At 45.3% G+C, this 27,574-nt stretch overlaps 1 protein-coding gene and 1 long non-coding RNA gene across 3 annotated transcripts in view; one reads left to right on the top strand and one right to left on the bottom strand.

The window, feature by feature from the left end:
- Positions 1-1,053: 1,053 nt before the first annotated feature.
- The window catches only part of GPAM (glycerol-3-phosphate acyltransferase, mitochondrial), a 65,675-nt gene continuing 39,154 nt past the window's right edge, over positions 1,054-27,574 (top strand). Inside the window, exon 1 of one of the 2 annotated variants that reach the window (XM_077779462.1) lies at positions 1,054-1,191. The gene's annotated coding sequence lies outside the window, so the exon portion shown is untranslated. The remainder of the gene's footprint in view (positions 1,192-27,574) is intronic. The other variant, XM_077779460.1, reaches the window with a different exon arrangement.
- On the bottom strand, positions 11,568-17,328 carry LOC144244306 (uncharacterized). Its single transcript, XR_013338911.1, has 2 exons — positions 17,071-17,328; positions 11,568-11,741 (listed from the first exon to the last, which is right to left on the bottom strand). It is a non-coding gene; the product is annotated as an uncharacterized LOC144244306 (long non-coding RNA).

Below are 27,574 nucleotides of genomic sequence, written 5' to 3' on the forward strand. Positions count from 1 at the left end.
CCCCCCCCCCCATTAATTCATCTCTGATACAGTAGATGCAAAGTAAACATCTGCTAATGAGAACGGGTTTCTTTCTGTTGAAGGCTAAGTGTTATTTGCATAACAAAGGGGCTCCCCTGAATTTCCTTTACATATGGAGCTCTACTATGTCAATACCATACCAGATACCATACCAAAAAGTGTCTTTTTATATTTCTTAGGGGCAAATAAGAACCTACTGGGACCTTGCAGAGTTCTCCCATTGAATCCTTGAAGCAATTTAGCCCAGGAGGAGGTGAGTCACATGTTGTAAGTCACAGGGCTGGAAAGCTGTAGGGCCTTTATCCACTCTGTCTTGCTTAGCTCCCAGCACCCACCTTCTTCATGATGCCTCTGAGGCCCAACAGAGCACTGACAGTATGAAAGGGGAGGGTGGCAGGGAAGGATGAAGAATATAGAGAAACTCAAACTCCCTGCCGATTAAGGACCCAAGGAAAAGGGTGTAAAGCATCTCCAGCATGTGAGAGCATGTGACTAGCATCTCCACGACTTCTTCAGGGTCACAGTCAATAAGTTGCTCATCTGGTGCCCAATATGCTTACTCCCCATGACCCAGCCCTGCTCAGCCCCACTCATCTTTGTCCCTTAGCAGCCGTGAGCACTCTCTTGACAACATGGAAGCATCCAGTCTGGTAACTGGGGATCCCACGTGATTGCTCAGGACTTTCAGGCCCCGCGTCAGGCCCATCCGCTGAGCTCGGAGCTTCACTCCCTGGTCAGAAAATCCTCATCCGGCAAAACGAAGAAGACACCACCCACAGAATCATTAAATTATAACAAGCCCTGAAACTCACTCCAGAAGCCTGGGTCTGTTTGTCCTTGCAGTCGGAAGGAGGCAGCTGATTGGCTGGCTGAGCTCGGACTAGGAGGCCTTATCTCTGACTGGTTATTATTTGATTAAAGAGGCTTCATCCTCCTGTGGTGTTTCAAAACCATGCTGGGAGAGTTTATTGCTGCCTGGGGACTTTTTTCCTGAGGTTACTACAGAGCACCCAAAGTCCTTCAGTCTCCAGCTATCCAAACAGACACCCAGAGGAGCTTTGCCCACTTCCACACACAGGCGTGTTCTGCAGAGTCTCCATCAGCTTCGCTAATCAACTGGTTGAAAATCATTCCTTAAACACCACAGAGTCAAGGATACAGGTATTAAAGGTAATTTGCGGGGTGGGGGGTATCTAATTTTCTAGAATGTCATGGCATTCGAAAAGGGGGGAAGGTGGAGGTCTGGGGTGCAAAGAGGAAAGCAGGAGAGGCAGAGGAAGTGGAAAAAAGGATGTGCAAGAAAAAAGAAGTCTTGAAGTCCTACAAAAGGCAAGGCCTGGGTGTGAGTTATTTGCAGCTGGAGAGAGGTGTGAGCATGATGGTGAGGTATCATTAGCATCTGTGTGCTTTTGCTCCAGTGAAACCTTTCCTGAGGTCTATCCACTCCCTTGATATATCTGTCATCCTTCCCCCTGACTCAGAACCCCAAAGCCCCAGCAGGGTTTGGGGCATTATGAGAAATCTGGTGGCTTTAGCTCGAAACGTTATCCGATGTGATTTGCGAAGGGGACATAGTCCCCCGAAGGTTTGCTTGGTGATGCCAATCCTTGAGATCTTGACCACAGAGAAAAGAGTGGGGCCAAGCATGTCCTGTATGAGAATTTGTTTCCCACTTTGTCCGAGATCTGTGTGTGATGTACACTGTCTGTTCTCACGCCCCTCATGGCCCCAGCTCGGCGATGTTTTCCGCACTTGGGCGGAGAGGTCAAGTCAAAGGGCTTCCTCGCTAAGAATGCAAGCGGGGCTCTGGGCTCCACATGGTGCCAGCAGGGATTTAACCAGCTGGGATGAGGATGGAAACGTCCCCTCTAATTGTTACGTTTGGCTGGAGGTGGCCGAGGAGGGCAGGATATGATGCAAGACAAGGAACACATCATTTTACTTTGGCATTAAGTGGAAAACAATGCTTTTACAGTAAATCAGCATTAAAACCGGTTTTTCGCTATACATTTTCTATTATTGCATTTCCTCTCTCTGGCCATGGCGGTTGTCTTCATTTCCACACGTTTCCCTCTAGGTTGTCTTCCTTGTGAACTGTTTGTACTTGGGTTGCTTGAGCTGTGTTAGCTCCGGCAGGACATTGTCCGGGCTTTGCCTCCGCAAAGCCTCTCCGCAGGATTGGAGGACCCTTCTTCCTGCCTAGTGCGTTGTGGCCCCCAGGGAATATTTTTAAATTTTTAAAAATGTTTTATTTATTTTTGAGAGAGAGATAGAGACAGCGTGAGCAGGGGAGGGTCAGAGAGAGAGGGAGGTACAGAATCTGAAGCAGGCTCCAGGCTCTGAGCTAGCTGTCAGCACAGAGCCCAATGCAAGGCTCGAACCCACGAGCTGTGAGATCATGACCTGAGCCGAACTCGGATGCTTAACCGACTGAGCCACACAGGCGCCCTTCCCAGGGAATTTTTTTAACAGAGACCCCACTGGATTTCCTGAGACTATTCAGGGTCGTGGTCTAAGGAGCTCGTCAAACTAAATCCCACTCCCCCACCCCCTCATAATTTTAAGGGAAGTGGCAAGAGGGAGGACAAACCCAGAGCAGGGAATTGTCCCTCCCGGACCTGGTTCTTTCCTGCCCTTTTGGGAACACTTCTCCCTTTACCATAATCCGGATGGTCTGCGTTTGCATGTCCTCTCTCACTGTTCTCCATCTCTGTTCTCCACACGGACACTTGCTCTTTGCACCCCCCATGGCGGCCTTTTTGCATGTCACCTTTTCTGCTCATAGCACTCTCCACCCTCCCCTGCCCCCCTGCTCTGGCCAAGTCAACAGATTAGTCAGGTCTCTGAGTAAAGCTTCTTCTGGTACTAGGTTAGGGCCCCCTGGACCGCACCTCACTGAACCTCTAATCAGATTTTCTTATGATTGCTTGTTCCCTCATTGCCTCTCATGTACCGGCAGCTCTGTGACGCCAGGGGCCTTGATTCCAGCCCAGCAGGGTCTGGCGCCCAAGAAACTCTTACTGGTGGTAATAGGTGACACTGACAGAACACCTTCTAGCTGCCCGTCCCGTTCTGAGAGCTTTCACACTTACTAACTCAGTCCTCCCAATAAGCCTGGGAGATGTCAGCCCATTTAACAGACAAGGGAGCTGGATAAACAAACAAGTTGGGGCATCTGGGTGCCTCAGTTGGTTGAGTGTCCAACTCCTGATTTCGGCTCAGTTCATGATCCCAGGGTCGTGGGATTGAGCCCCACATTGGGCTCCATGCTCCATCCTCTCTCTCTCCCTCCCTCTCCACCCCCCCCCNAAGGAGTTAATCTAGTAAATGGTGGACCTCAGAGCCCATGCTTTCGCTCCTGTGCCACAATGCCAGTCTTGTGCTGAATGAATCCGTGAAAAATGAATGATACCAGGGTAACAAATAGAACACTAGGCCACTCTCCATCTGTTCCATTGGACCCTTCCACTCAGCTGAGCCAGCTGCACATGAACCACAGTACAGGTTGTGCGCAAGGCTTTGAGGATATGGTAGGAAGTGGGCACAGACCCTGATATGAATTCACTTTAGTTTCTGGCTATATCCTCTCTGCCAGGATCTGCTTTCCCCGTCAACCTCTCGCCTTCCTTTGTAGCCAGGTGTAATCACTTATAGGCTCCAACCTCATGACTGGGAGGGGCTCCAAATCAGGAATTGGGTCCAGCCTTGAAGGAAGCACTCAAGGAGACTAACGTTGGCTGGATGCTTGCAGTAGATCGGGCATTGTGCTCAGGGCTTTCCCTGCCATTGCTCACTTATCCTCCTTGGGAGGGAGGGGGTTAGCATCATCCTGTGTCTTAGAGGAGCAAGTGAAGGCTAAGAGAACTAACTTTCCCAAGCTGGTAAGTGCAGGAGCCGAGACTCCGTTTCAGGTACATCTAGCCTCATACCCACACACCAGGGGCTGTCATAAACACTCAGCTCTGGGCTCGCTGCCTCCTGGTCCCTGTGAAATTCCACTCAAACAGATATTCCCATTTCACCATCTGCCTTTCCAGTTGCTGAGTGGAGGTCTCCTCACTGCTGTGTGATCCTCAACATCATCTTTCCTGCCTGGACCACAGTCTAGCACTGGGCATGACAAGACCAGGGGCTGGTTTGGGAGCATCTGGTCCTAGAACATCATAGCCAAAAGCCTAAACCAAGGCCCCCAGCTTAAGGGAAAGTCCAAAATCTGAAAACCTTTGTTAGAAGACTAGTACAGTGTGTGTGTGTTGGGGGGGGGGGGTTGTCATTCAGATCCACTGCTGAATTTTGCTTTTTCCACTTGTTACTTATGTTGTCTAAGCCCCAGTTTCCTTATCTGCAAAATGGGTGTCCTATGTCTCTGGTGTGGTGATTTTGAGAACAGATTCTCCATTCACTAAATGTGGGAGTGTGCCTCCATAAGAGAGGCACTGGGGTGTGGTGGAGAACCAGGCAGAGAAAGATCCCCGCCCTTGTGGAAGTCACAGTTCAATAGGGGGCAACAGGCATTAAAAACACAATGCAAATAAAAGGTCATTCCCATTTGTGATGAGAAAAAGAACAAAGGACTTGATTTAGGTAGGGGTGGAAAGCTTGTCAAGCAAGACCACCCTGATGAACCGGTAGCATATGAGCGCCCAACATGCCATCTTGACCAGAATGCAGTAGATGTTCAGCATGTGTGACCCTGGCCAATCACCTGCAACTCTCAAGGATTCAGAGGCTGTGAGTATAAAGTGAGGGGGGTGGACTGAATGGTTCTGAAGGCTGAGTTGTCCATCTCTGGTATTTATAATTCCTTTGATCCGTGGTAAGACAGAGTCAGATTAAAGGAGACCCCCCCCCCCACCTGTCCAGTACTCCTCTACCCAGCTAGCTCCATGGATGGAGAGAGTCTGAGTCCAAACTCAAGGAGGCCAGGGGGAAGACGTGGTTAATTCTGTCTCCCAGAAGCCCTTTTCTCTAGCACCTCCCTCTACTCCCCAGCTGGATCTCCGTATCTTCACTCCTCTATGGTCACTCCGACCAGATAGAAATCCCTAAGCCCCTTCCCAGGGACAGAAAATAGGTTCTCTGTGTCCTTGTCCCCCAGGGTCCTATACATCCAGCCTGGATGATTAACCCACCTGAGGCAATCATCTCTGGTGGTGAAATTCCAAGTGCAGGCAGGCTGGAAGGGGAGCGGAGTGCTGAGGATTTGGGGATGGGCCCACCATCGTCTTTGGCTGCCCATGAGTGCTCCCAAGGCTGCCCCCTTCCCCACCCACTCAGCCTCCCCCCCAGGAGCACCATGTTCCTTTTGCACTGCACACAGTGTCTTTTGTGAGCTCTCTGGCCAGGGATTTAGTGACCGCTCTTGTGAAGAGCTGGTTAGCAATTTTTCCAGACAAAGCCAGAAGCTCTGGGAGGTGATGGGAAGGCTAAGCGTGCCAAGTGTGATGAAAGGAAATGATAAGTTTCAGCCTCCTGAAAGAATGGTCTTCAATTCTCTCCCAGCTTCCCCATGGGGGACCCTGTCCCCTCGACCTCCAGGAGCATATCCACTCTCTTTCCATCTCCTCTCCCTTACCTGGAGCCTCGCTCTTGCCTTCAACTGTCTGTTAACCCATCCCCACTTACTGCTTACTGTCCATAATGGTTAGTAGGACCTCCCAGGGACATCACTGTTTTAGCCAGTGATGCCTAAGGGAGCAGTAATGGTGGGAAGGCAGGCTGTAGATTTGCTACTTCAAGGGACATAACTGTCTTCACATGAACTCAAGATTTGAAAACCTTTGGGGAGTCAAAGAAGATTAAATGGATGTTGAGAAAGGAACAGAAATGCTGTGTAATAGATAATACATTCCACCAAAAGCATTTCCTTTTTTTAAGTTTATTTATTTTGAGGAGGGCGGAGGGGTAGAGAGAGAGCCCCATGCGAGGCTAGAACTTACAAACTGTGAGATCATGACCTGAGCTGAAATCAACAGTCTGGCACATAACCAACTGAGCCACCTAGGCGCCCCAAGAGCACTTCCAAAGAGATTTTGAATATCAGATTGTACCCAGAGGCAAATCCTCCCCAACAGTTCACAAAAGGAAAGTGACAGTATATTTGCAATGGGAAACATACCCTCACCATTCACTTCCCAGAAACTGGAGCCTTGCTAATCTTGCCACAGCAAAGCCTGGTTCTGCAGCAATGAGAGCATTTTAGATGTATATTTCGGCTCCAAATTGTCCTGCTGAGCCAGTGCTAATAAAAATACTCCATCACTCCTGATCTCTCAAGCAGCAAGGGGACAGGAACCCTCTCCCTCCCCCTCCTCTCTCCTTGCCTCTGTGTGTTTACTTACTGATCTTTGCATTTGACCTCTCTCTAACCTGCCCTGTGGGTCTGATGGGAAGTTTAGCTGAGTCTGGCTCTGTGCATTGGGCTTCAACATCCTGCCAGAAGTCAAGTTGGCTAAAAACCAAACCAAAACAAAAAACCAAAAAATCTAAAAACTACCCAAAATGAGTTTTAAAAGAAAGCAACACCCTTTTTCCGTGAGCTGGACTTTCTCTGTAGGGCAGAGCAGCTTTTGTAGATCATATCACAGGGGGAGGGAGGGGGACTGCTTAGTAACAGTGTGGTTGATGTTTTCTTTTTGTCAATTCCGAATTGAAAGTGACTGTGAGGAACAGGGGCCTGGGAAAACAGAAAACTCTGGGGCTGAGAGCTCTCCTCTGACTTGGCAGTGGGCGTAGCGGGGGGATTCAGCATCAGGCAGGCTGGAGGCTGGCAGTTCCACACCCCAGCCCTGCTTCAGCCCAGACAGCTCAGGAAACGACACGGGAGAGGAGCTGAGCCTTTACTCGGTAGTCCCCTGTACCTCCCGGCGCAGGAGAGTATCTGCTGCACACTAACCTCCATCACACTCCCCTTGGGGCTCACTTTAATTATCTTGTGAGATGATGCTCAGGGTGAGCCTGTGGGTAGGCTGGAGGTGGGGCTCCCATCCACTGCCCCAGCCACAACAGCATGCATGATTAGATAATAGACATGTGCCCTCTAATTGTCAGACTGTGCATTCGTGAAGCAGCACTGTGTGTTCCTGGTGCTTTGCCATTGCTCCTTAGAATCCCCCCTTGCTACACCACCAGGCCTGCCCCACGACTAACTAGCTCCATGACAGCGCAACAAGGCACAACCACTGCTCTCAAAGAACTCAAAGCCCAGTGGAAGAGATGAGTAATCAAACAAGCAATTTAGGGTAGCATTACCACGTGGAGAGTGCCACCAAAGAGCAGAGTGGCTTGTTCTCCAGGCAACTTCGATCCCTCCACTCCTCCCCCTCCCCCTCCGTCTCCTTGTCCTGGAATATCTTCTGTGTTCAATCTGGGTCGCAAGCCTAATTCTTCTCCCAGCAACTCCAGTGGCTCCTCACGGTACCCATATTCCAGACTGCAGATGAGTGCTGGTCTAGGATGCTTTTCCAATCCAGGGTGAGTTAAGAACTAAGGACAGAATAGCCAGTCTTCAGTACAGCTGTGTGTGTTCAGTCTGAAGAACTTCCCTTCGTTTGGAGAGTCTATCCCTCCTGTCTGTCTGTCGAGATGTTGAAACCTTTCACTTATGAGATGATGGTGTTTGTAGATGGTCAACTCATGTTGAGTTTAATTTTAATATTACCACTGGGCAGAAAAAAAGAGCATCCATTGTTTACTGCACTGTGACAGCTCAGTCTGGGAAGCACTGCCTAATAAACTTCTTGTCACCGAGGTGAACACCTATGTTCAAACCCAAGCGGGAGCCCCTGGGGTGTCTTTCTTAGTGTCTGATTTCCCAGTCTGTAGCAGACTGGCGGAGCTCATGTATTCAAATTCAGCTCACTTCCCCAAGACACTTAGCTGGCTGTAGCGGCCAAACCCTTAAATGGACACTCCTGTTTTCTTGGTATCCCAGGCTGCTGTATATTTAATGCCTTGAGTATCCAATTTCTGGGCCAAACTCATGAAAATCTAAAGGGGAATTATCTGTCTCAGAAAGCAGTTGCAATGGAAATAAAAGCGACTTGTACTCAGTGTTATCAGGATGCTTAATTTTTCATTGCAATTTCAAGATAAAAAGTGATCTTCAGAGTTATGTTAACCCAGATCTCCAGCTTCCACTGAGATGCAGCTTAGAAACTGCTAGAAAACATGCCAGTCCTGGTTTGGAGCAGTTTTTTTTTTAGAAGTCAAGGGATCTAGTCTAGTTAAATGAAGTCCCATACCACATTAGGTTATCCCACCATTTAGATATGGTTTGGGAAGTTCCCATGAAGCTTGATGGGTAGAGGAAAATGTCCATCAGGCAAGCCAAATCCCAATAATATAAGTGGTAAAGTTCAAGTTCTTGGGCTGTGTTGAACATTTCTATGTTAATAGTGTTTAACATAAGTAATTCATGCTTGACTTAGATAATTTATTTAAAATTTTTTTTTAACATTTATTTAGTTTTGAGAGAGAGAGAGAAAGCAGGGAAGGGGCAGAGATAGAGAGGGAGACACAGAATCTGAAGCAGGCTCCAGGTTCTGAGCTGTCAGCACAGAACCCAACGCAGGGCTTGAACTCAAGAACCGCGAGATCGTGATCTAAGCCAAAGTTGGATGCTTAATCGACTGACCCACCCAGGCGCCCCATTAGATAATTTAGCTGCAAGGAGAGATTTGCTTTACCATTCTGCAATGTTGGTTTTGCTTTGTGATGGCAATTGCAAAGGAGACTCATGTTTGGACTGAGCGCTTCTTTAGGTCAAGGATGTGCCTTGTGCACATTATTGTTGAACACACTCTTCTGCACATCTCTCCGCTGGGACCTAACACATCTCTTGGCACCTAAGATGCCAAGAAATTGTTGTTGGTGATATCAATAATACAAATGACTAATATATTTTGGAGAGAATCCATTTCTGGCAGTTTCTACCTTGGCCTAACGTGACTTTAGCTTGCCTATTGAATTATTAGAAGAAAATTCTTTTACTTGACAATTCTGTTCTGGTTTCCTTAAAAGGAAAAATGGGTATATGGTGGGCAGCAAAGACCTCTAGTGGGCACTTGGTGTTCCAAGCCTTGGTACCTAGTTTTCTGGAACCTCCACTGGCTGCTTAGTCAGGGTCTCATCCAGATTGAGGAGCAATAGGCATGACCCACTTGACCTTGCATAATTGTATTTGGTTTGCCTGGGTGATTTGGCTAACACAATCTTTTCCACTTAACTCATCCATCTTGTAGCAGGCAGCCCTTTGGCTGGTCAGCAGCCTGAGATCTGAAGAGAACAATGTAGAAGGCTTCAGGACATTTCTCATCCCATCTTTGCCATCAGTCGGTTGTATGGCCCTGGGCAAGTCATCTGTCTCTCTGGGTCATGGTTTCCTCCTTCGTGAACCATCTTGGATTAGATCAGAATTTCTCAACCTTGGCACTAGTGACATTATGGGTCAGATACTTTTTTGTTGTGGGGCTGGCTGTCCTGGGCCTTGTAGGATGCCTAGGAGCTTCCTGGCTTCTACCCACTAGACGTCGGTAGTACTCTTCACCTCTTTTGCAACAAGTGAAAGTATCTCTGGACATCTCCAAATGTCTTTTTGGGGCCAAGTCACCCCCAGTTGAGAACTATTGGATCAGATTATACTTAACTCAGTTTGAGAAATCACTCTGAGTTATTAATCCACCCGGTTTTATTGACCACCTACTATACGCTAGGCATTATATTAGGTTTTGTAGCCTAAATATTTTTTTACAGATATTCCCCTGAGGAGGTGCCATCATCTACTTCATGAAACTCTGAATTAGAGCTAGGATGGTGTCTACACAGGCACTGAGGTAGAATGAAAAAAAAGAGAGAATGTCTATTTAGATTCTTATTAGCCTCATCTTTAAAACATCAACCTTATACACTGTTGTCAGGACCTGATGGCTAGTGTATAGGAAAGACCTTAAATGATAGTAGACATTCAATAATTAAACTCATTCTCTTTTCTTCTTCCTCACCCCTGGGAGAATCAGATCTACACAAACCATTAACTTTATCAGTTTTGCTCTGCTGTTTCTAGGAATCTACCCTTCTCCTACCATGTGACCCCAATCCACTCCCCAGTCAGGCCAGTACAGATATGTCCTTTAAACATTTGGTTTTTTAATGTTTATGTATTTTTGAGACAGAGACAGAGAATGAGCAGGGCAGGAGCAGAGAGAGAGAGTGAGACATAGAATCCGAAGCACGCTCCAGGCTCTGAGCTGTCAGCACAGAGCCCGACGCAGGGTTCGAACTCAAGAACACCGAGATCATGACCTGAGCCAGACTTGGCCACTTGACCAACTGAGCCACCAAGGTGCCCTTGATATGTCCTTTTAAAAATCTCCAACTGTTTGGGCACCTGGGTGGGTCCGACTTCAGCTCAGGTCATGATCTCAGAGTTCGTGGGTTCGAGACCCATATCTGGCTCTCTGCTGTCAGTGCCTGCTTTGGATCCTCTGTCTCATTGTCTCTCTGCCCCTCCCCTGCTTGCTCTCTTTCTCTCAAAAATAAATAAACATTTTAAAAAAATCTCCAACTGTATGTTTCAAGGAGACCCCCCACCCACCACCCTCCATGTCTTCTGTCACCAGATTATTAACTTGGTCCATTTTTGAAGGAGTTGCCTCTCCGTAGTGAAGAAAAAGATTCTCCAGAGAATAACCAGAGATTAGCAGAGGCCACTGTTTCATGTTTGCCTTTGCACAGTGACAATAAAGAACTGAGGAAGCGGGAGCCCCTCCTCTGTGAGTCATCAACACTGCTTCTCCTGGGTCATTGATTGGGCCATGGGTTTTATCATTGGTTCTAAGTGTATCAAGGGCAAAGATCATGCATTGGACTTCCATGGGTGCTCCTGTACCACCTCCTCGAGGGAACACATGTTGTATTTTGTAGCCTGACATGGTGAGAGGTATCATGGTGCAGTAATAAGCAGTACAGGGCAAGGGGGTTTGAATCTGTATTTTCTTCTCAGATCAGACCCTGCCCAGGGAGTATGGAGAACATGAAGACAGTGTAGCTCTTGGAAAAAATAGGTTCAGGCTCAAATCCCAGCTCTGTCACTGTCTGTTTGACCTTGGGAAATTTATGTTACTACTCTGAACTTGGCTGTCATAGCTGAGAAGTCTGCAGCCATACAGGTCCCTCTTCATTCAGAGGTTGTATTAAATAATAGAATACATGGAAGGCACATGGTACAATCCTGGTAAAAAAAAATTTTTTTTTGAGAGAGACAGTGCACGAGCAAGTGTAGGGAAGGGGCAGAGAGAGAGAATCTTAAGCAGGCTCCACGCTCAGCACAGAGCCTGATGTGGGGCTCAAACTCATGACCATGCAGTCATGACCTGAGCTGACATCAAGAGTTGGATGCTTAATCATCTGAGCCACCCAGATACCCTGAATCTTGGTAGATATCAAGTGCTCAATAGAAACCCAGTTTCATTAACAATATGTGTCATCTTAAATAGTAACTATAAGCAATAATAAATATGACAGGTATTGCACAGCAAAAAGACGGATTTGGGTGAATGAAAAGGTATTTATGAGATTGACTTGTTCCATTACTGATGAGAAAACGGGTTCAGAAGGGGAAGCAAGGAGAAGTGTACCCAAGTTAATGGCAGAGCTGGGGCAGATCTTGCATCTCTAGATTCCCGTCTAAATGCTGGTTCTACTGCGCTGGGGTCGCTTTCCTGTATTAAAGAAAAAATTATTCAATAACACTTGTAAACATGATATGGCAGACTATTCAGGACTCTCACAAGAGGTATAGGGACCACCATGATGGGGATGGGGAAGACAGACTAGACTCAACTCCAAATACAGCATGGGCAAGAAACAGGGTAGGGGTCATTGGGTGGAAAAGTACTAAAAGGAGACAACGAGGTTAAGGGGGACTCTGGCTTAACCGACCTGACATGATTCTTCCTTGAAGGCAGGGTGGGGTGGTCAGACAACACCTGGGGAATGGTGGAGGGTGAGGAGCCTGGTCAGATATCAAAGGTTGGGACTCTGGTTAAACTGACTTAGCAGCATTCTTCCTAAAATTGGGTTTCACAGAGAGGTGCATGGATGGGCCTAGGAGAAGGTTCAGGATCGGATCCCGAGTGAAGTCTGAATTTTTGTCACCTGCTCAAACATTTAAAGGCCAAGTTTAGAAAATTGCATACAAATTGAGGAAAATGCACCAATTGGTTTAAGCACCATGTGCTGTCGCCTGAGGGACTTCTTCAGAGTAAGAGAGAAATGAATATTGTCTAATGGGTTTCTGACGTTGTAAGGCTGCCCTAGAGAAAAGCAAAGTTTGAGAGGCGGGCCTAGCTCCCCAAGGCTCCAGCTATACCAGCCTGTCGTTACACACCACCAAGCTCTATAGCAATTACTGCCTTTGTCTCTCCATCTCCCACCTTCTCAACGTTCAGCCCTTATCTCCCAGCCCATACCCAAGGGGCTGGTGAGTTCATCTGTTGCCTTAATGCTGATACTTGGTCTCAAAAGCCACTATGAATGACTAGATAGATAACTGAACACAAATTGTGCTCCCCTTCCCAATGAGGCTGCGAGAGATTTCTCTGGGCTGGCTTTGACCTGTAATTCATATCTCATCTTTTACTTCTTGCCAATAACTCATAGGCTTGCTTGAGAAGGAAAGACTGAAGGCTTTAGGCTCATTGTTCAAAGGGGAAGAATTGTAACAGAGTGGCTTGCTACACTTGGTCCTTCAATATTGACAATTTGGGGCCTCTTGCAATGGAAGGTTACGTGGTTCTGTTCGGGTCCTGGCATCATGATGATTCAGATGATGCAAAATCATGTGCCATTGCACTGTGAATGGAACCATGGTATAAACGGAATAACTCATTTGCTGTAAGCTCTACTGTAGTCTTAAAGGATGGTCATAATTCAGCCGAGAAGTTGAATCAGTAGAGTCCTGATTCCTACCAGATCTCTATCTCATCTTTCACCTTTTTTAAACGAAATTAAACTTAACTGAAAGTGGGAGTGCTTCTTATCCGACGAAAAGGCTCACCATACACAGAGCACACATTTTAATGCTTTTCTTTTACTCCCCTCCCCCTCTTTTGTTTAACCCCTTTCTGATCTGCAGATTAAGGCTCTTGGGATGAATCCTGCCCACCACTTGTTTTATAAATAAAGTTTTATTGGCACACAGCCACATCCATTCGTTTATGTATTTTTTTTTTAATTTTTAATGTTTTATTTATTTCTAGGAGAGAGAGAGACAACGTGAGCAGGGGAGGGTCAGAGAGAGAGGGAGTGACAGACTCCGAAACAGGCTCCAGGCTCCGAGCCGGCAGTCAGCACAGAGCCCGACGCGGGGCCCGAACCCACGAACCGCGAGATCATGACCTAAGCGAAAGTCGGACGCTTAACCGACTAAGCCACCCAGGCACCCCCATTCGTTTATGTATTTATTATCTATGTCTGCTCTCATACTGCTACAGAATTGAGTAGTTGTGACAGAGACCCTATGCCCAAAGCCTTAAATATTTATTAGCTAGCCCTTTATAGAAAAAGTGTGCTGATTCCTGATTTAAGAGTATGAGTGTTAGGGCCAAACAAGCCTCGGTTCAAATGAGGTCTTGGTTACTCGTTAGTTTGTAACAAGCTAGCTTTGACACTGGAAAAGCTACATGACTTCTCTGAAACATAAGCTATACTATGGGGATAATAGATAAATACCTACTGCCTTGGAGAGTTGGTGTGAGAATTCAGTGAGATAGTATTTGTAACAACTACAGCCCCGTGCCTGGCACAGAGCAAATGCCCAATAAATAGTAGCTATTCGTGAGCATTCATTCCTTTAGCCAACAAATGTATATCTAGTGGTTTCTCTGTGCCACGCCTGCGGTGGGGGCCACAGCAGTGCTTGACATACACAGTTCTCCAACTCATTGAGCTCACGTTTTAATGGAGAAGAGAGGCAGCATAAAGTCAATGAACTACAGATTATTATCAGATAGTGATGAGTGCTATAAATAAAATAAAATAGGATGACATAGAAGAAAATGACGAGGCAAGGAATAGAAAACTGCTGACCAAGCTAAACCCTAAATGTAAGAATGAGTCAGCCATGTGCATATCCAGAGGAGAAATGTTCCTGGCAGTGGGCACAGTGGATAAGGAGTCCCTGAGCCAGGGATGAGCTTGGGATGGTCCGGGAAGACAAGTGGCCTTGGGGACTAGCCTGGTGACGGAAAGGGGGATGGCAGAGGTTGGCAGGGGGAACAGCATGTTGACACTTGCAGGTCTTGAAAGATTTTAGAGGCAGGGGTGCAACCTGAGACCATAATGGAGCAGAAATGAAGTCCTTGGCCTCATTCTCTGACCTTTGTCATAAATATATTATCCTTCCTTTTTGGTCTCTGGCATTTGTTGCTGTTGGAAACCGGAGACAAGAAGGGACCTAGGGGACCCTCGGCAGAGTGGAAGCTTTTGGTTGCGGCGAGTCCATCCCACCACCCCAGCTGATCCCGGCCACCTCATTTGGGCTTTTCTCCTTACAGTACCCCTGACTCACCCAAAAGATCTTCTGGCCGATGCCATTACCTCTTTGAAATCTTTCTTATCGGGAGCCTTTAATGCTTCTCCAGGCGGAGCACTTAAGGTGAAACCCAGTTAATGTAATCTTAAAACTAATAAATTTCCAGCAACATAAGACCACCAGATAATCACTTTGTCCCTAGGCTCACTCAGACTTCACAGCTCAGATCCCATAATTAGCATTTCTTTTGTGTCTGAATTACTGAACAGGCGTGAAGAGCCCCAGTGATAATATTTTGCCTTTTGGAGGTTTTAAAGAAAGCTGTCGATATAATCAGTTACCCAAACTGCCTCTAGAGTTGCTAATATAACAGCCAGGCAGCAGTCCCTGGTTTCAAAGCCCTGCTGCATACCTAGCTACTTAAAAGTCTACCTTTAGTTTACCCACTTTTGTCTACTTCGGATGACTCCTCCCGCTCTTCATTCTCTCCCTGCTTCATCATCCTCATCATTGCCAAAACCCCTTGTTGGACGGTACTTAGCTGGCTGATAGTAATTAATACTTCCTTTACAATGTGCAAATATGTGTTTCTGTCTCCTCTTGCTTTAGGCATTGTTAAAAGAACAAGATCCCAAATGTGGCTGTCTTCCAAGCCATGCTTTCAAACCCTGACGTGGATTCTTAATTTGGGGGTCCCTGAATGACCTCAGAGTGGGGGCTATGAACCTCCTGAAATCAAATGCAAACCTCTACATGTACCATTTTTTTTCCCTTGGGAGAGAATCTAGAGTTTCATTTGATTCTCAGTGTTCCTGGACTCCAAAAAATTATTAGGAACCATGACTTTCAAGACTTTAGTGACACAATCCGTAGTATAGTCATTGAAGGAAAGCTCTGTGCACATTTGTTCCTGGAAATGGGAAGTTGTCGGGTTGGAGCTGGGGAAGCCTGCCATTCTGAAATACCATATTAATCAATTATGGCCTGTGAAGGCAAGTGGGATTGATGCCTGGATCAAATATAGCCTTAGGGGATTAGACATTTTCCCAGAAACTCTTAGGGTGATAGCAAACATTATGTATTGCCTGCTATGTGCCAGGTACTGTCCCCATGCCTAACATGTTTTAACCCTTAATCCTCACAACCACCACATAAAGTAGATACTGTTATTAGTCTTGTTTTACAGATGAGAAAAATGAGGCACAGAGAGATTAAAACCATAGATTGAGTTTGCATTCCACATTCCAAGACCCTTCACAGGGCTGGATAATGTAGTTTGTCAAGCTGTAATTAATGGTTCAGAATAATTACCATTTCAGATATAGCTGAATGGTAGCTATGTTGTAATCTTCAAGCCCATGCCCAATTAATAATAGGATTCCCATATGTACCACCTCTGGTTTTGTGAATAAGAACAGATTGTAGGTCATGTACAGAGGAGAGCCAGCTGACTACTCTTTTAATTAGAATTTGTCTAAGCATCCTGTGGTGTACAAAATGGGGTTACTGACCCAGTAGATAATATTATTGTAACTATTATCATCACAAAAAAAATTCATGCCATGTACATAAGGCATGCCACGACCCTATAGAGCTTAAAGTTAACTAAACCTTATCTCTGGGAGGTTAAAATTTCATTCATTCCAGGATATGATCAATTGATGGGGCTTTACATATAATTCACCCTTTACCTAGATTATATATATATTCAATAGTTAATGAACAAGTGACCTAGAAGCTTATAGACTATCCTCTAAAAGCATCATTTATAACTAACTTAGAGAAAACCAACATTGTGGGCATTAAGTTTTGTTTAATCCCGTCTATAACCTATAGTGGTTGCTAGGAATTCTACAATTTATGGATGCATGCTAAATTTACATACATGTGCCAGTGATTTGTAGAGGTAAAGTAGGAATTCTGGACCAGAACTGACAGCCTTTGGAAAAAGTAACTATAAAATAATTTGACAAAGGAGAACCATGTTTTGCCATCTCCTAAGCAGAACTGGATGTGCAAGAGGGTGCAATGGGTGAGGTGCAAGTCACTCTGGGTGAAGGGTTGGGCTCAGTGACCTGCTCAGTCAGTGGTATAACCAAGTGGAGCTAGAAGATGGGATTGTACCCTGTGACTCTGGATTATGGAAAGCCTATTATACAAGATCTTCCTTTCATGTTGGAGACCATCCTTGTAATCCATTTCAAATATTTTATGGAATAATATGGGGACTGTCAGAAAATATTTAGTAATAATCATAGTCAATTGTATTATTATACTTATTCGGGTTTTGCTTTATACCACGTAATTTAGATAATTGGAAACTGGGTTGGTAATACTCTTTGAAAAGCTTTTCTTTTGGGAAATCTGTAACTTAAAAGCTAAGGATAGTTAAAAGAAGTATGTTTAGAGCACTCAAAAGAATACATTTCTAAAGGAAAATCTTGGAGCTTCTCTGTCTTCAAAAGTAAAAAAAAAACAACTAAATTTCTTTAAAAGTATTCTAAATCAAGACTTACTTGAACTTTGATCTTCTTCCTGAGTAGACTTAATAAGTGAAGTTCTAACTTACTTTCTTCTCTTAGAAAAAGAATACTTTAAATTCAAAGTAGTTCTGCCTCTCCTTGCCTTCTTCATGAATTTTTTTTCCTTTTCAACAAAAACTGATTCTGAGGAGGACAAATAAAAATAAGCCTACCTCCAGCCATGTCTAGCTTTCAGATATTTTCAACTTCTTTCCTTTGAGTGTACTGGGCATGTGTGTGTGTTTGCCTCCCAGCCTCTCCTTGCCTTGTTCTCAATTGTGACCTACTCCTCCTTGGCGACCACCACCCACTGTGCTGCTGGTCACCCCTGAGAGCTGGGCCCCTATTCTCCCTGGTACTCATAGTGTTCCTTTCCTCTGACCCAAAGATTGGGGGTGAAAGAAGAATGAGTAATCTGCTTCCTACCTCTCTACCAAGCTTGGATATATGCTTCTCCAAGATCCATAGAATTCTGAGCCCCTAAAGGTCTATGGTTCATACGTCCCTCCTGGAATACTTTTACTTTTAACATTATGCTTGTCCAGGACTGTTGACAGCTGTAATAGCCATTCACGCTCTTCTTTATTAAGTAGTTAATCAATCTCATCTTGTACATGCAACAGACACCTTGAGCATCTGTTTTGTGCAAACCTCTGTTAGGTGCTAGGAAATCAAGATGGGAATAGGAGAAGTCAAGACTTTAAGAGGGACAGGCAGACATTAAATGGCTAATTCTATAATGGAGTCTTTAATTATAATTGTGATAGGTTCCATGGGGGACAAGCCTATGACAAGGGGTTCTGACCTAGTCTGAGGATCAATGAAAGTTGTCATGGGGAGGTGAGATCTCAACTGTGTTAGGAAGCATGAATTGTAGAAGAAAAAGGGGATTGTGGTGGTGACCACTGCCTGCAGAGGAAGAGAAGGGCAGAGCCATTTTTCTTAAGGAACCGAAAGCAAGCCAGTGTAGCCAAAGTCAGAGAGAGAAGGGACATTTGGGAGGAGATGAGGTGGTAAGGTTAGCAAGATAAGGGTAGTAAGGTTACTTAATACCAGGTATTAGAGGCCATGTTGAAGATTTTTTTCCTGAAAGTCTCTGTCCTAAAAGTCCAAGGCCTTTGTCCAAAACACTGCAGGAAACAATTTAAAGGATTTTAATCACCTGCGGTGGGGATCAGGCAGAGAAATGGGGGTGTTGCAGCACTGAAATGTTCAGTGTTGCATTTTCAAATGTCCGCTCTGGAGGCTGTATGGGACATTTGGAGGGTGAGGGGTGGGAAGCTGACGTGAAGAGTCAGGTAGTAAGTTTTGTGCCTCCCAGGGAAGTTGGTGGTGGTCTGCATTAGGACAGTGCAGGTAGAAAGGAGATAAATGGATGATGGGTTTAAAGCTATTTAGAAGGCAACGTTGCTGGAAGTTACTGTTGGATTGGATGCAGGAAGAGGTTAAAAATGACTCTTAGGCTCCTGGTTTGCTGAGGAGAGAGTAAACAAAGAGCATGAAGGAGGCCTTTGAGCTAGCAAAAAGTTGCCAAGGAAAGACATCTAGGTAGAGGGAAAGAAATACAGGAGGCGTGAGATTGTGAAAGCCGAGGAAAGGTCTTGCTCCTTCCCCTAGAGCTTGAACTTGCTCAACAAGCCATCAGTATCCAATAATCTGACATCAGGTTGTACCACAGTAGATGGGCTCTGGGTAAGTCTGGGCACTCACGATCTCATCCACGTTAGGATCCCTCTTCCAGATGACAAGGTGCTTTGTTCGCAGCTAGTATCACAGCCCCACAAATCACCTTGGACAATATCTTCCAAAAACCAAGAGTGATTTTCATAAAACGACCTTAAGAAATATTTTGCAACAAAAGATTTTCCTAACCGACATGCTGTCTTCAGAAATGCAACACCAGCACAGCAAAGACAAGCTTTTATGATATCATATTGGGGGGCGGGCGGTTACTCTGGCCTGTTAGCAGCTCCTAAAGCTCTTCATTCCACATTGGGAACTTTGCTTCATCCAGCCCAACCAGAAGGTTCTCTGAGGTTGTTCTGATAGTTGTTAGGGTTGTTCATAAATGTTTGGTTATCTTGCTTTAGACACATGATAGGATTACATTTCTTTACCCACTTGCTTTATATGATGCTTTACCTAATGAAATGGGAACAGAGTGATGTATGGATTAAGAGCCAATTCCTGGTTTGCACGCTCTATTCCCGGCCTCACCAAATAAGGAAGTATGTGTCAAGAAGAAGCTTCCCTCAGTGACCTTTATGAGCAGAGCTCCTTATAACAACCTGTAGTTTACATGTATCATAGGCAGGAAATAAACATTGTTATCTTAAGAAGCTGAGATGTTTGTTACTATATCATAACTTAGCCCATCCTTACTGATACAGAGATACCCTTTCCAGAGCAAAGTAACCTTAAGAATTCATATGAGTTCCGAAGATTTTAGAACAAATTCTTTGCCGGGCAAGCTCAAACAAATAGGATCCCTCTCTTGTCTCCTGAATCTCTGCAAGAGGAGACTGTTACCAATCATAGCAATAGCGACTAGTCAGTAACTCGTAACCATGCAACAGGAGCTATGCTAATTATCCATTTTATCTAAAATAACCCAATAATGAAGTGGACATGAGTAAATCCACTTCAAAAATGAGAGAACTGAGGCTCAGAGAGGTTAAATAACATGCCCAGGGTCACACAGCTGGTAAATGGCAGAACCAAGATTGGAACATAGGTTGTGTGGTGCCAAAGTCCTTGCAGAGTTCTCATTCTGCTGGAAGGTTCAGGGTTGGCCTACTGATGTTCTTAAACTAACCTCATCTGAGTGTTTTATAGAGTGAGGTTTAACAATTAACATATGGTTTTCAGACTTGGGACCTGACCACTCTTAGCTAGCAGGCTCTTACCTAAGCTGACTGAAAATGTATGTTGTGTGTTTGTACTTTATTTTTTTTTTTAATTTTAAATTTTTAAAAGTTTTTATCTATTATTGAGAAATAGAGACAGAGCATGAGCATGGGAGGGGCAGAGAGGAGGGAGACACGTAATCCAAATCAGGCTCTAGGCTCTGTGCCGTCAGCACAGAGCCCGACACCGGGCTCAAACTCAGAAACCTCGAGATCATGACCTGAGGCAGAGTCGGACACTCAACCTACTGAGCCGCTCAGGCACCCCTGTGTTTGTGCTTTAGGATAAGATAGATCTGAATTCAAATTGGGGTTCTACCCGGTATTAGATTCACCTAAACTCTTGCTGTACGTCAGTTTCCCCATCGAACAATGGAGGTAATAATCATTCCTGGCTCATGGGGCTGCGGGAGGATGGACCCCTGGTTTTCCTGTTTGTTCTCAGATCCATTCTCCATCCTTCCCCGCTCTACTTTATGTCTGGGAGAGGAGTGGACCCTGCAAATGCATTCCTTGAGCTTCTCTGCAGTTTGCTTCAGGCAACAGGAGGGCCTTGTAAGTGGTGGGAGGGCAGAAGGAGGGGGGGCGGTGTCCCTCCATGTTTCAGGTGGCTCCTCCAGCAGCAGCTGCTCTGTGGTTTTGGCTCCTCCTAGGCAGCCCCCTCTCTCCTCGGTCTCAGGTGTTGCTCTGGCTCCTGGTTCTGTGACTATCTTCCTTTGTTGTTCCAGCCCTAGGGACCAACAATTAGCTCTTGCTAATCTCCAGGCCACCTCACAGTCCCCTTTTGTTCTTTCGGCTCTTCCAAGACCTTTCTAAGAAGGATTCTGTATGAAAGTCTCACTTCCGGTGGTCTAGCCTGAGCTATTTTCCAGATTGTCTCACGGCTGATTTAGAGGATTGTTTGAGATAATGCCCATGAAGTATTTAGAACAGTGCTCAGCACATAAAAAGTGCTCAATCAATAGTAGCTTACAAAATGTGCTCACTTTCCTCTTAAGGACATACTCTGTGGCCAGTCTGCCCCAGGGAGGTCCCTGCCTGCACCATAGCTTGTGAGTCTATGCCCCTTCATCTTCCAGGCTGGCCAGGTCTGTGGACCTGTCTGGATTCTTCTTCTCTAATCTTCACAGAATAGAGGACATGTGAATTCCTCCATGACATTTTTGATACATGTCCCAGTGTTATTTTCAATTTTCGAAACTTCTTATTATTTTTTTTATACTAAAAAAGCACAGCTCTATTTTGAGATAAAGGCGGGTTGGCTTGCCAACACCTCCCTCTGCCCCATTACCCCTTGCCCCACTCCAGCCCACACGGCTCACTTGTGTCTGCAACTCTTGTCTGTCCTCTGCAAGGCTTTGGCGTACAGAGTTCCCCTGTCATGGAAGGATCTTTCCTGGGCTCCTTTCAGATAAGGTCCTTTGCACACCACAGCCTCGGGGTAGCTGCTCCCTCCTTAGAGAGGTCCTCCTTGACCACCTTCTCTAATGCCAGTCACCCCTGTTGACCTCTGTGACAGAGGCTGTTTGGATCTTCATCGTACTTTCCACAGCTTGTCTCCGTCCCAACATGCCATAGACCATTAGACTCTTAATCCCACAAGGGTAGGACGTATGTGTGACATCCTCATATGTTCATCATGTATCCTTAGGGACAAAGAAAGATTGGCATAAAATGTGCTCTTGGTCAGTATGTTATGAAAGAAAAGTAGTTGAAATAATCTCATATCAAGGGTTAGTTGAAGTCTAATAGTGATGATCTTTGGGATTCCCATCCTCTCCCTTACTCAGGCACTTATGCAGAAATCTTGAAAGCCAGTCTCCTTCACCACTGCTCCCTCCCCAGGCCCCACGTGGTGTGAGAAGCTCTGTTCCCTTCACAACACTTGGCCGCTGCGATCTTCATGGAGGCTCCCAAGATTCTATATCCAGCCGTCTCCATCTTCCCGTGGTCACTCTCCTTCTGCAGACTGGCCGCCTCCAAGGCCCCCAGGAAGCAATCTCAAACAGAATCCAGAACCACCACCTTCAACACCAAACCCCTCCTCAGCACTTGGGCCATGCTGGTCCCCACCCCCTTCTCAGACAACCTCTCCTCACACAATCCAGCTTCCTTCCACAGAGAAAACAAAAGGCCCATTCAGGTTTTGTCTTCTTGGTGGCCAAACCAATCAGTAGCTACTAGCTTTTTTTGGCTTTCAGTTACAAAAAGGCTGCTAATTGCAATTACTCAGCCTCCCTTAAGGGCTTGGGGAATCTCGGGTCTTAAACCAAAGAGCCTGGCTACATTCCTGGGAGAAGGGGAAAAATACCTCTCATTTCTGAAGAATGAACTAACAAATTGTAAAAGAGAGGAAATAAATGATGTGAAAGCTCTTTCTTAATTACCCTGCTCTACTGGTTACCTGATCCAGTGCCCCAGATCCCCTCTAGAGCTGGTGCCCTGCCCTGAGGCACAGCTAATGGCTGAAACAAAGTCTGGAATCCTACCTAGTTCCTGCTGGCCTTCCCTCTTGNCAGAAGCCTGAATGCTTCCTGCTTGGGTTCTTTGAAATTTGTAGCTTAATTTACTACTAAAGCAGTTTTTAGTCGAATTGACTCCTTATTCTTCCAGGAATGTGGTAAACTTGAGTCAGAGGGGTTTTATTCTCTTCTGGTCTAAGATACTTTCTAAATGCCTGGCTCTAAGGTCACTTCCATTGCTACAAGCCTCCACTGGTTNCATAAAGTGTAATAATGTTTTCAGGAATAGAATTTAGTGATTCATCACTTACATATATCACCCAGTGCTCATCCCAAGTTTCCTCCTTAATGCCCCTCCCCCATTTAGCCCATCCCCCCCCTCCCCGAGCCAGCACCCTTCAGTTTGTTCTCTGTATTTAAGAGTCTCCTATGGTTTGTCTCCCTCTCTGTTTTTATATNTGAGCTGTCAGCACAGAGCCCAACGTGGGGCTCCAACTCACCAACCATGAGATCATGACCTGAGCCAAAGTCAGACCCTTAACCGCTGAGCCACCCAAGTGTCCTGTTGATTTTTATTATTTAAAAAAAATTTGTTAATGTTTTTATTTATTTCTGAGAGAGACAGACAGACAGACAGATAGCATGAGCATGGGAGGGTCAGAGAGAAAGGGAGACACAGAATCCGAAACAGGCTCCAGACTCTGAGCTAGCTGTCAGCACAGAGCCTGACAGAGGGCTCGAACTCATGAACCATGAGATCATGACCTGAGCCGAGGTCTGACGCTTACTCGACTGAGCCATCCACGTGCCCCAATTTTTATTATTTTTTAATTTTAATCCAAGTTAGTTAACATAAAGTGTAATAATGTTTTCAGGAATAGAATTTAGTGATTCATCACTTACATATATCACCCAGTGCTCATCCCAAGTTTCCTCCTTAATGCCCCTCCCCCATTTAGCCCATCCCCCCCCTCCCCGAGCCAGCACCCTTCAGTTTGTTCTCTGTATTTAAGAGTCTCCTATGGTTTGTCTCCCTCTCTGTTTTTATATTATTTTTGCCTCCCTTGCCTTATGTTCATCTGTTTTGTGTCTTAAATTGGCAGGGACTATTTCTTAACTCTTTCTTCCCCCCTGCCCCATATATCTGAGTCGTTATAGTGGCTAGAATTGTGCTCAAAATGAAATATGAGTCAAGCATGCATTTGCCTGAGAATAACAGAAAACAAGATGATAGCGGTTTAAACAGATAGATTTAACAAAATGCAGAGGTATGTGATTGGTGGTGTTGGGTTTGGACACTAAGTTATGGAGCAAATGGAGAAAAAAAGCGAAAAAGATGCAGTGCCAGCTGCCTGTTCCCTTTCACTGAGAAAGAAAAGCTTCTCTGGAAATCCTCAAGTTTGACTTTTTCTTAGGTCTCATTGCCCAGAACTGGGTCACATGACCATCTTGGCTGTGATGGACGATTAGACTATGTATGTCAGAGCATGCCTTTGTCTTAGTTTTGAAACACATCTATTTGGGGAAAAGAATTCTAGATTGACAGTGTTTTCTTTGAGTGCTTTAAAGATGCTGCTTCCCTGACTTATTTGCAAATTTCTGTACAAACACCTGCAGTCATCTTATCTGTGTCCCTTGCATAGAGGTGCATTTTTTTCCCCTCCTCTTATAAGATTTTCCCTTTAGCACTGGTTTTAAGCCATTTAATGGTGATGTTCCTTGGCATAGTTTTCTATATATTTCTACTTAGAGTTTGTTGAGTTTCTTGGATTTGTGAGTTTATAGTTTTTACCAAAATTGGGAAGTTTCCAGAGACTTAATTTTTTTTTTTTTCTGTCCACGCTGACCCCTCCTCACTCTCATATTTGCTTCACAGATTCCAGCACATATTGGACACATACTGGACACGGCACATATTGCTGCACGTTATGTTAAGCTCGTGGATACTCTACTTATATTTTCAGTCTTTTTATTCCCCCTCTATTTCATTTTGGATAGTTTTTATTGCAATGTTTGCAGATTCTTTAACCTTTTCCCCCAGTAATGTTTAATCTGATAGAAGTGTAGGGGTGTGTGTTAAAAATCTCAGTCAACATTCTTGTATTTTCTAGGTATTTGCTTTGGGTCTTTTAAAAAGATTTTCCATGCCTCTACTTCCTTGGCCACCTAGAATACCATTCTAATTGTTTTTAAACGTCCTAGTTTACTGATTCTATAATCTCTGTCATTTCTGTGACTCTATTAATTGATTTTTCTCAGTATGTGGGGCATTTTTCCTACCTTTTTGTATGCCTGATCATTGTCAATCGGATGCCTCTTACTGCTAATGAGAAAGCTAGGATAGGTGCTCTGATGGATATAGAGGATGTGACGGGTTGGAGGGGTTCTTTGGGTGAAGAGTTTTACGGTGTCTGCAATAGGTTGGAGTAGACCATATGGCCCTACAATGTTTGGTCCTTTGAGAAGTTGTATATATCCTAGTACCTTATGTTTGACTAATGCTAGGAAAGCTATGACGAGGAGGTTGGGTGATTAATGAAAGAGTATTGATTATAAACATATTGTTAAGGAGAGGAGTCAAATCTCTGATTATAATTTTACCCTGTTGGGTGCTGGATGTTTCTGAGTTCCTTTAAGTACTGTTATGCTTTGTTTTGGGACGCTTTGTTGCTGGAAATGGTTTGATCATTTTGGGGCTGGCATAAGATTTGTTAGGTAGAACCAGAGCAGCATTTACCCTAAGGTTATTTTTACTCCACTCCCAAGGCAAGACCTACTGAGTTACCAACTCTGAGGTTTCTGATCTGGGTGCCAGGATCAGGTCCTGTTCTTGATCTTGTATGATCACTATGTATCTTTCCACTCTGACTTGTGGGAACAGACCCAATTCTCTGCCCCCTGCAAGCTTTGGTGATTGTTCTCTCTGTCTAGGTGGCTCTTTCCCTGGTCGTAGGTAGTTTCTTCCCACTCACACACTAATCAGCTGAAGACTGGAGCAAGACCTGTCGTCAAAGCTCCTCCTTACACTGTGTAGTTCTCTTCTCTCCTGGTCTTTACTCTCAGCTCCAGCTCTTTGGCTTTTCCTGGTCTCCCAGTTCTATAGCTCTTCCTGGATCCCGCTGTCTGCACTGCTGTCTGGCGCCTACCTTGGGCAGTAAGTGGAGGCAATCAGATGCTCAGCTTTATTCGTCTGGTCTCTCTTATGGACCACTGCTCTGCACTGCTGCCTATTTTATTTCTTTAGTTGTTTTTATTGGAGAGTAAATTCAGTCAATGTTGCTCCATTTTAGCTGGTTAGACTGGATTACTATAATTATTATTGTTCTGTTGATAAAACAGATTGCTGAGGGTGTCAGCTGTTTCCAAAACAATTCTCGTTACGTAACCTGAAACACCTTGCATTGCAATCCACAGCTCCTGCAAGTACAGTTCATCCTTGTGCAATGGATGTTACAGAAGAGTGCCTGCAAATAACCTCTGTGTAAGAGAATCTGATTTTTCCCTCTGGCTTACATTTTCATTCCTGTGATGCTCTCTCTCTAGCTCATTTCTCGTTACTTTCTCTTCAGCAGTGACTTCAAACCCTGAGACTTTCCTCTGTTTTTTCTCTCTCTTTTTTTTCCTTTTTGGTCAGGGACCAGTAATCTATACACAAAATACTACGATGTTTCGGGATTCGAATTCATCGTATTCTAGTCAACATAGCTCTTGAAGACTTAGGTGTGTGCTTGGGGTTAAGGTGTGTGTGGGTTTGAATAAAGACAGGGACTTGGACTTCAAGCAGCTCAGTCCTTTTTTTTTAATTAAAAAATTTTTTTATATGCATAGCCACTCCTATAGTTTTGGATTGTTTCAAAGGAAGGACACTCCTGCATTTTAGGATGGATTTAGAAATAGAAGTAGACAGTTCAAGAAAAGGATTTCTTGTTTTTCTTCTTGTTCTTCAGCTTCAAGAGTATTGAGTGTTTTTCATAAAAGAGTGCTGTTTCATTACCTAAGAGACTAAGAAAAGTCACTGACGTTGATGATGGGTTCATACTCTTGTGGAAGAATACCACAAATTGATAAAGACCCAGAATGTGGCACCAGGGCAAACCTGTGAGATTTCACAGAAGGGTGTGATTACTGAGGGCTGGAGAGATGAGGGAAGGCTTAGAGACGTAGTTCAGGAAAGAATGATAGAATTTAGAAGAATGCTGTGAGCACCATTAAGACTATGGAAGCCCATGTTTCGACTAGGGACACCCAGAAAGGTTGAAGTTGGAGCTCCTCCTGGTGACAGTGGGAAAAGTAGAGGTCTACCTATTGGAGGCCTTATGTGCCAGGCTCCGCATTTGGATGTGGAAAGCTCTGGATGGTTTGCGATGAGGGGGGTGGGAGGGTGGTGGTGGCTGGGACATGGGAGACATGCTCCGATGGAAGTCAGGGTTAACGTGTGTAGAGGAGATGAGGCCTGGCAGCAGAGGTGTGAGACCGGGGACTCTGCTATGTCTTAATCATCTCTGTATTCCCACCTGCAGGTTCAAACTTAATGTTTGTTAAGGTGCCCGTAAATGTTTATCTTTTGCCTTCCAAATGGCTAACGTTCTTGATAACCATTGGCCTTGTCAATGGCATGACAAGTATTGTGAAAGAACTTCTTTGCGACACCATATTAATGTGTTTGAGGGATCAGAGGTAGGCGAGTTTGGACGCAGGCTCTTTCAAACCTTACTTATTTCTCTTTCAAGTCATTTTCTTCCATCCTAAGGAAAAGGCACTGGGCCACTGTTACAGAAATCACACAACAGGGCCGTTCCCTGTCCCCAGCTCCCCCAACCCTAACAACTTCTGCGGAGTCTTACAAATCCCATCAGACAGACCGCACATACCCACGTGAACCAAACAACTCGAGCGAACACTCCCAACACAGCGCGGCGGAGGCACCGACGTCCAGATGGGCACACTGGCCACAGCGGGGCCTCAGGCGCAAGTGCAGCAGCGCGCACGCGCACACGTGACTCTGCGCCTAGGCAGGGTACCCGTGCGATTAGGCGCTCGCACTCGGTTATTGGCCCCGCCGGCCCCCTCGTGTGCACGCGTTCAGCTGAGATCCGAAAGCGGAGCCCCGGCGCCCCCCCCGCCCCCCCG

Source organism: Crocuta crocuta, unplaced genomic scaffold (genome assembly GCF_008692635.1).
Source record: "Crocuta crocuta isolate KB4526 unplaced genomic scaffold, BGI_CrCroc_1.0 scaffold138, whole genome shotgun sequence".
NCBI classification, from domain to species: Eukaryota; Metazoa; Chordata; class Mammalia; order Carnivora; family Hyaenidae; genus Crocuta; species Crocuta crocuta.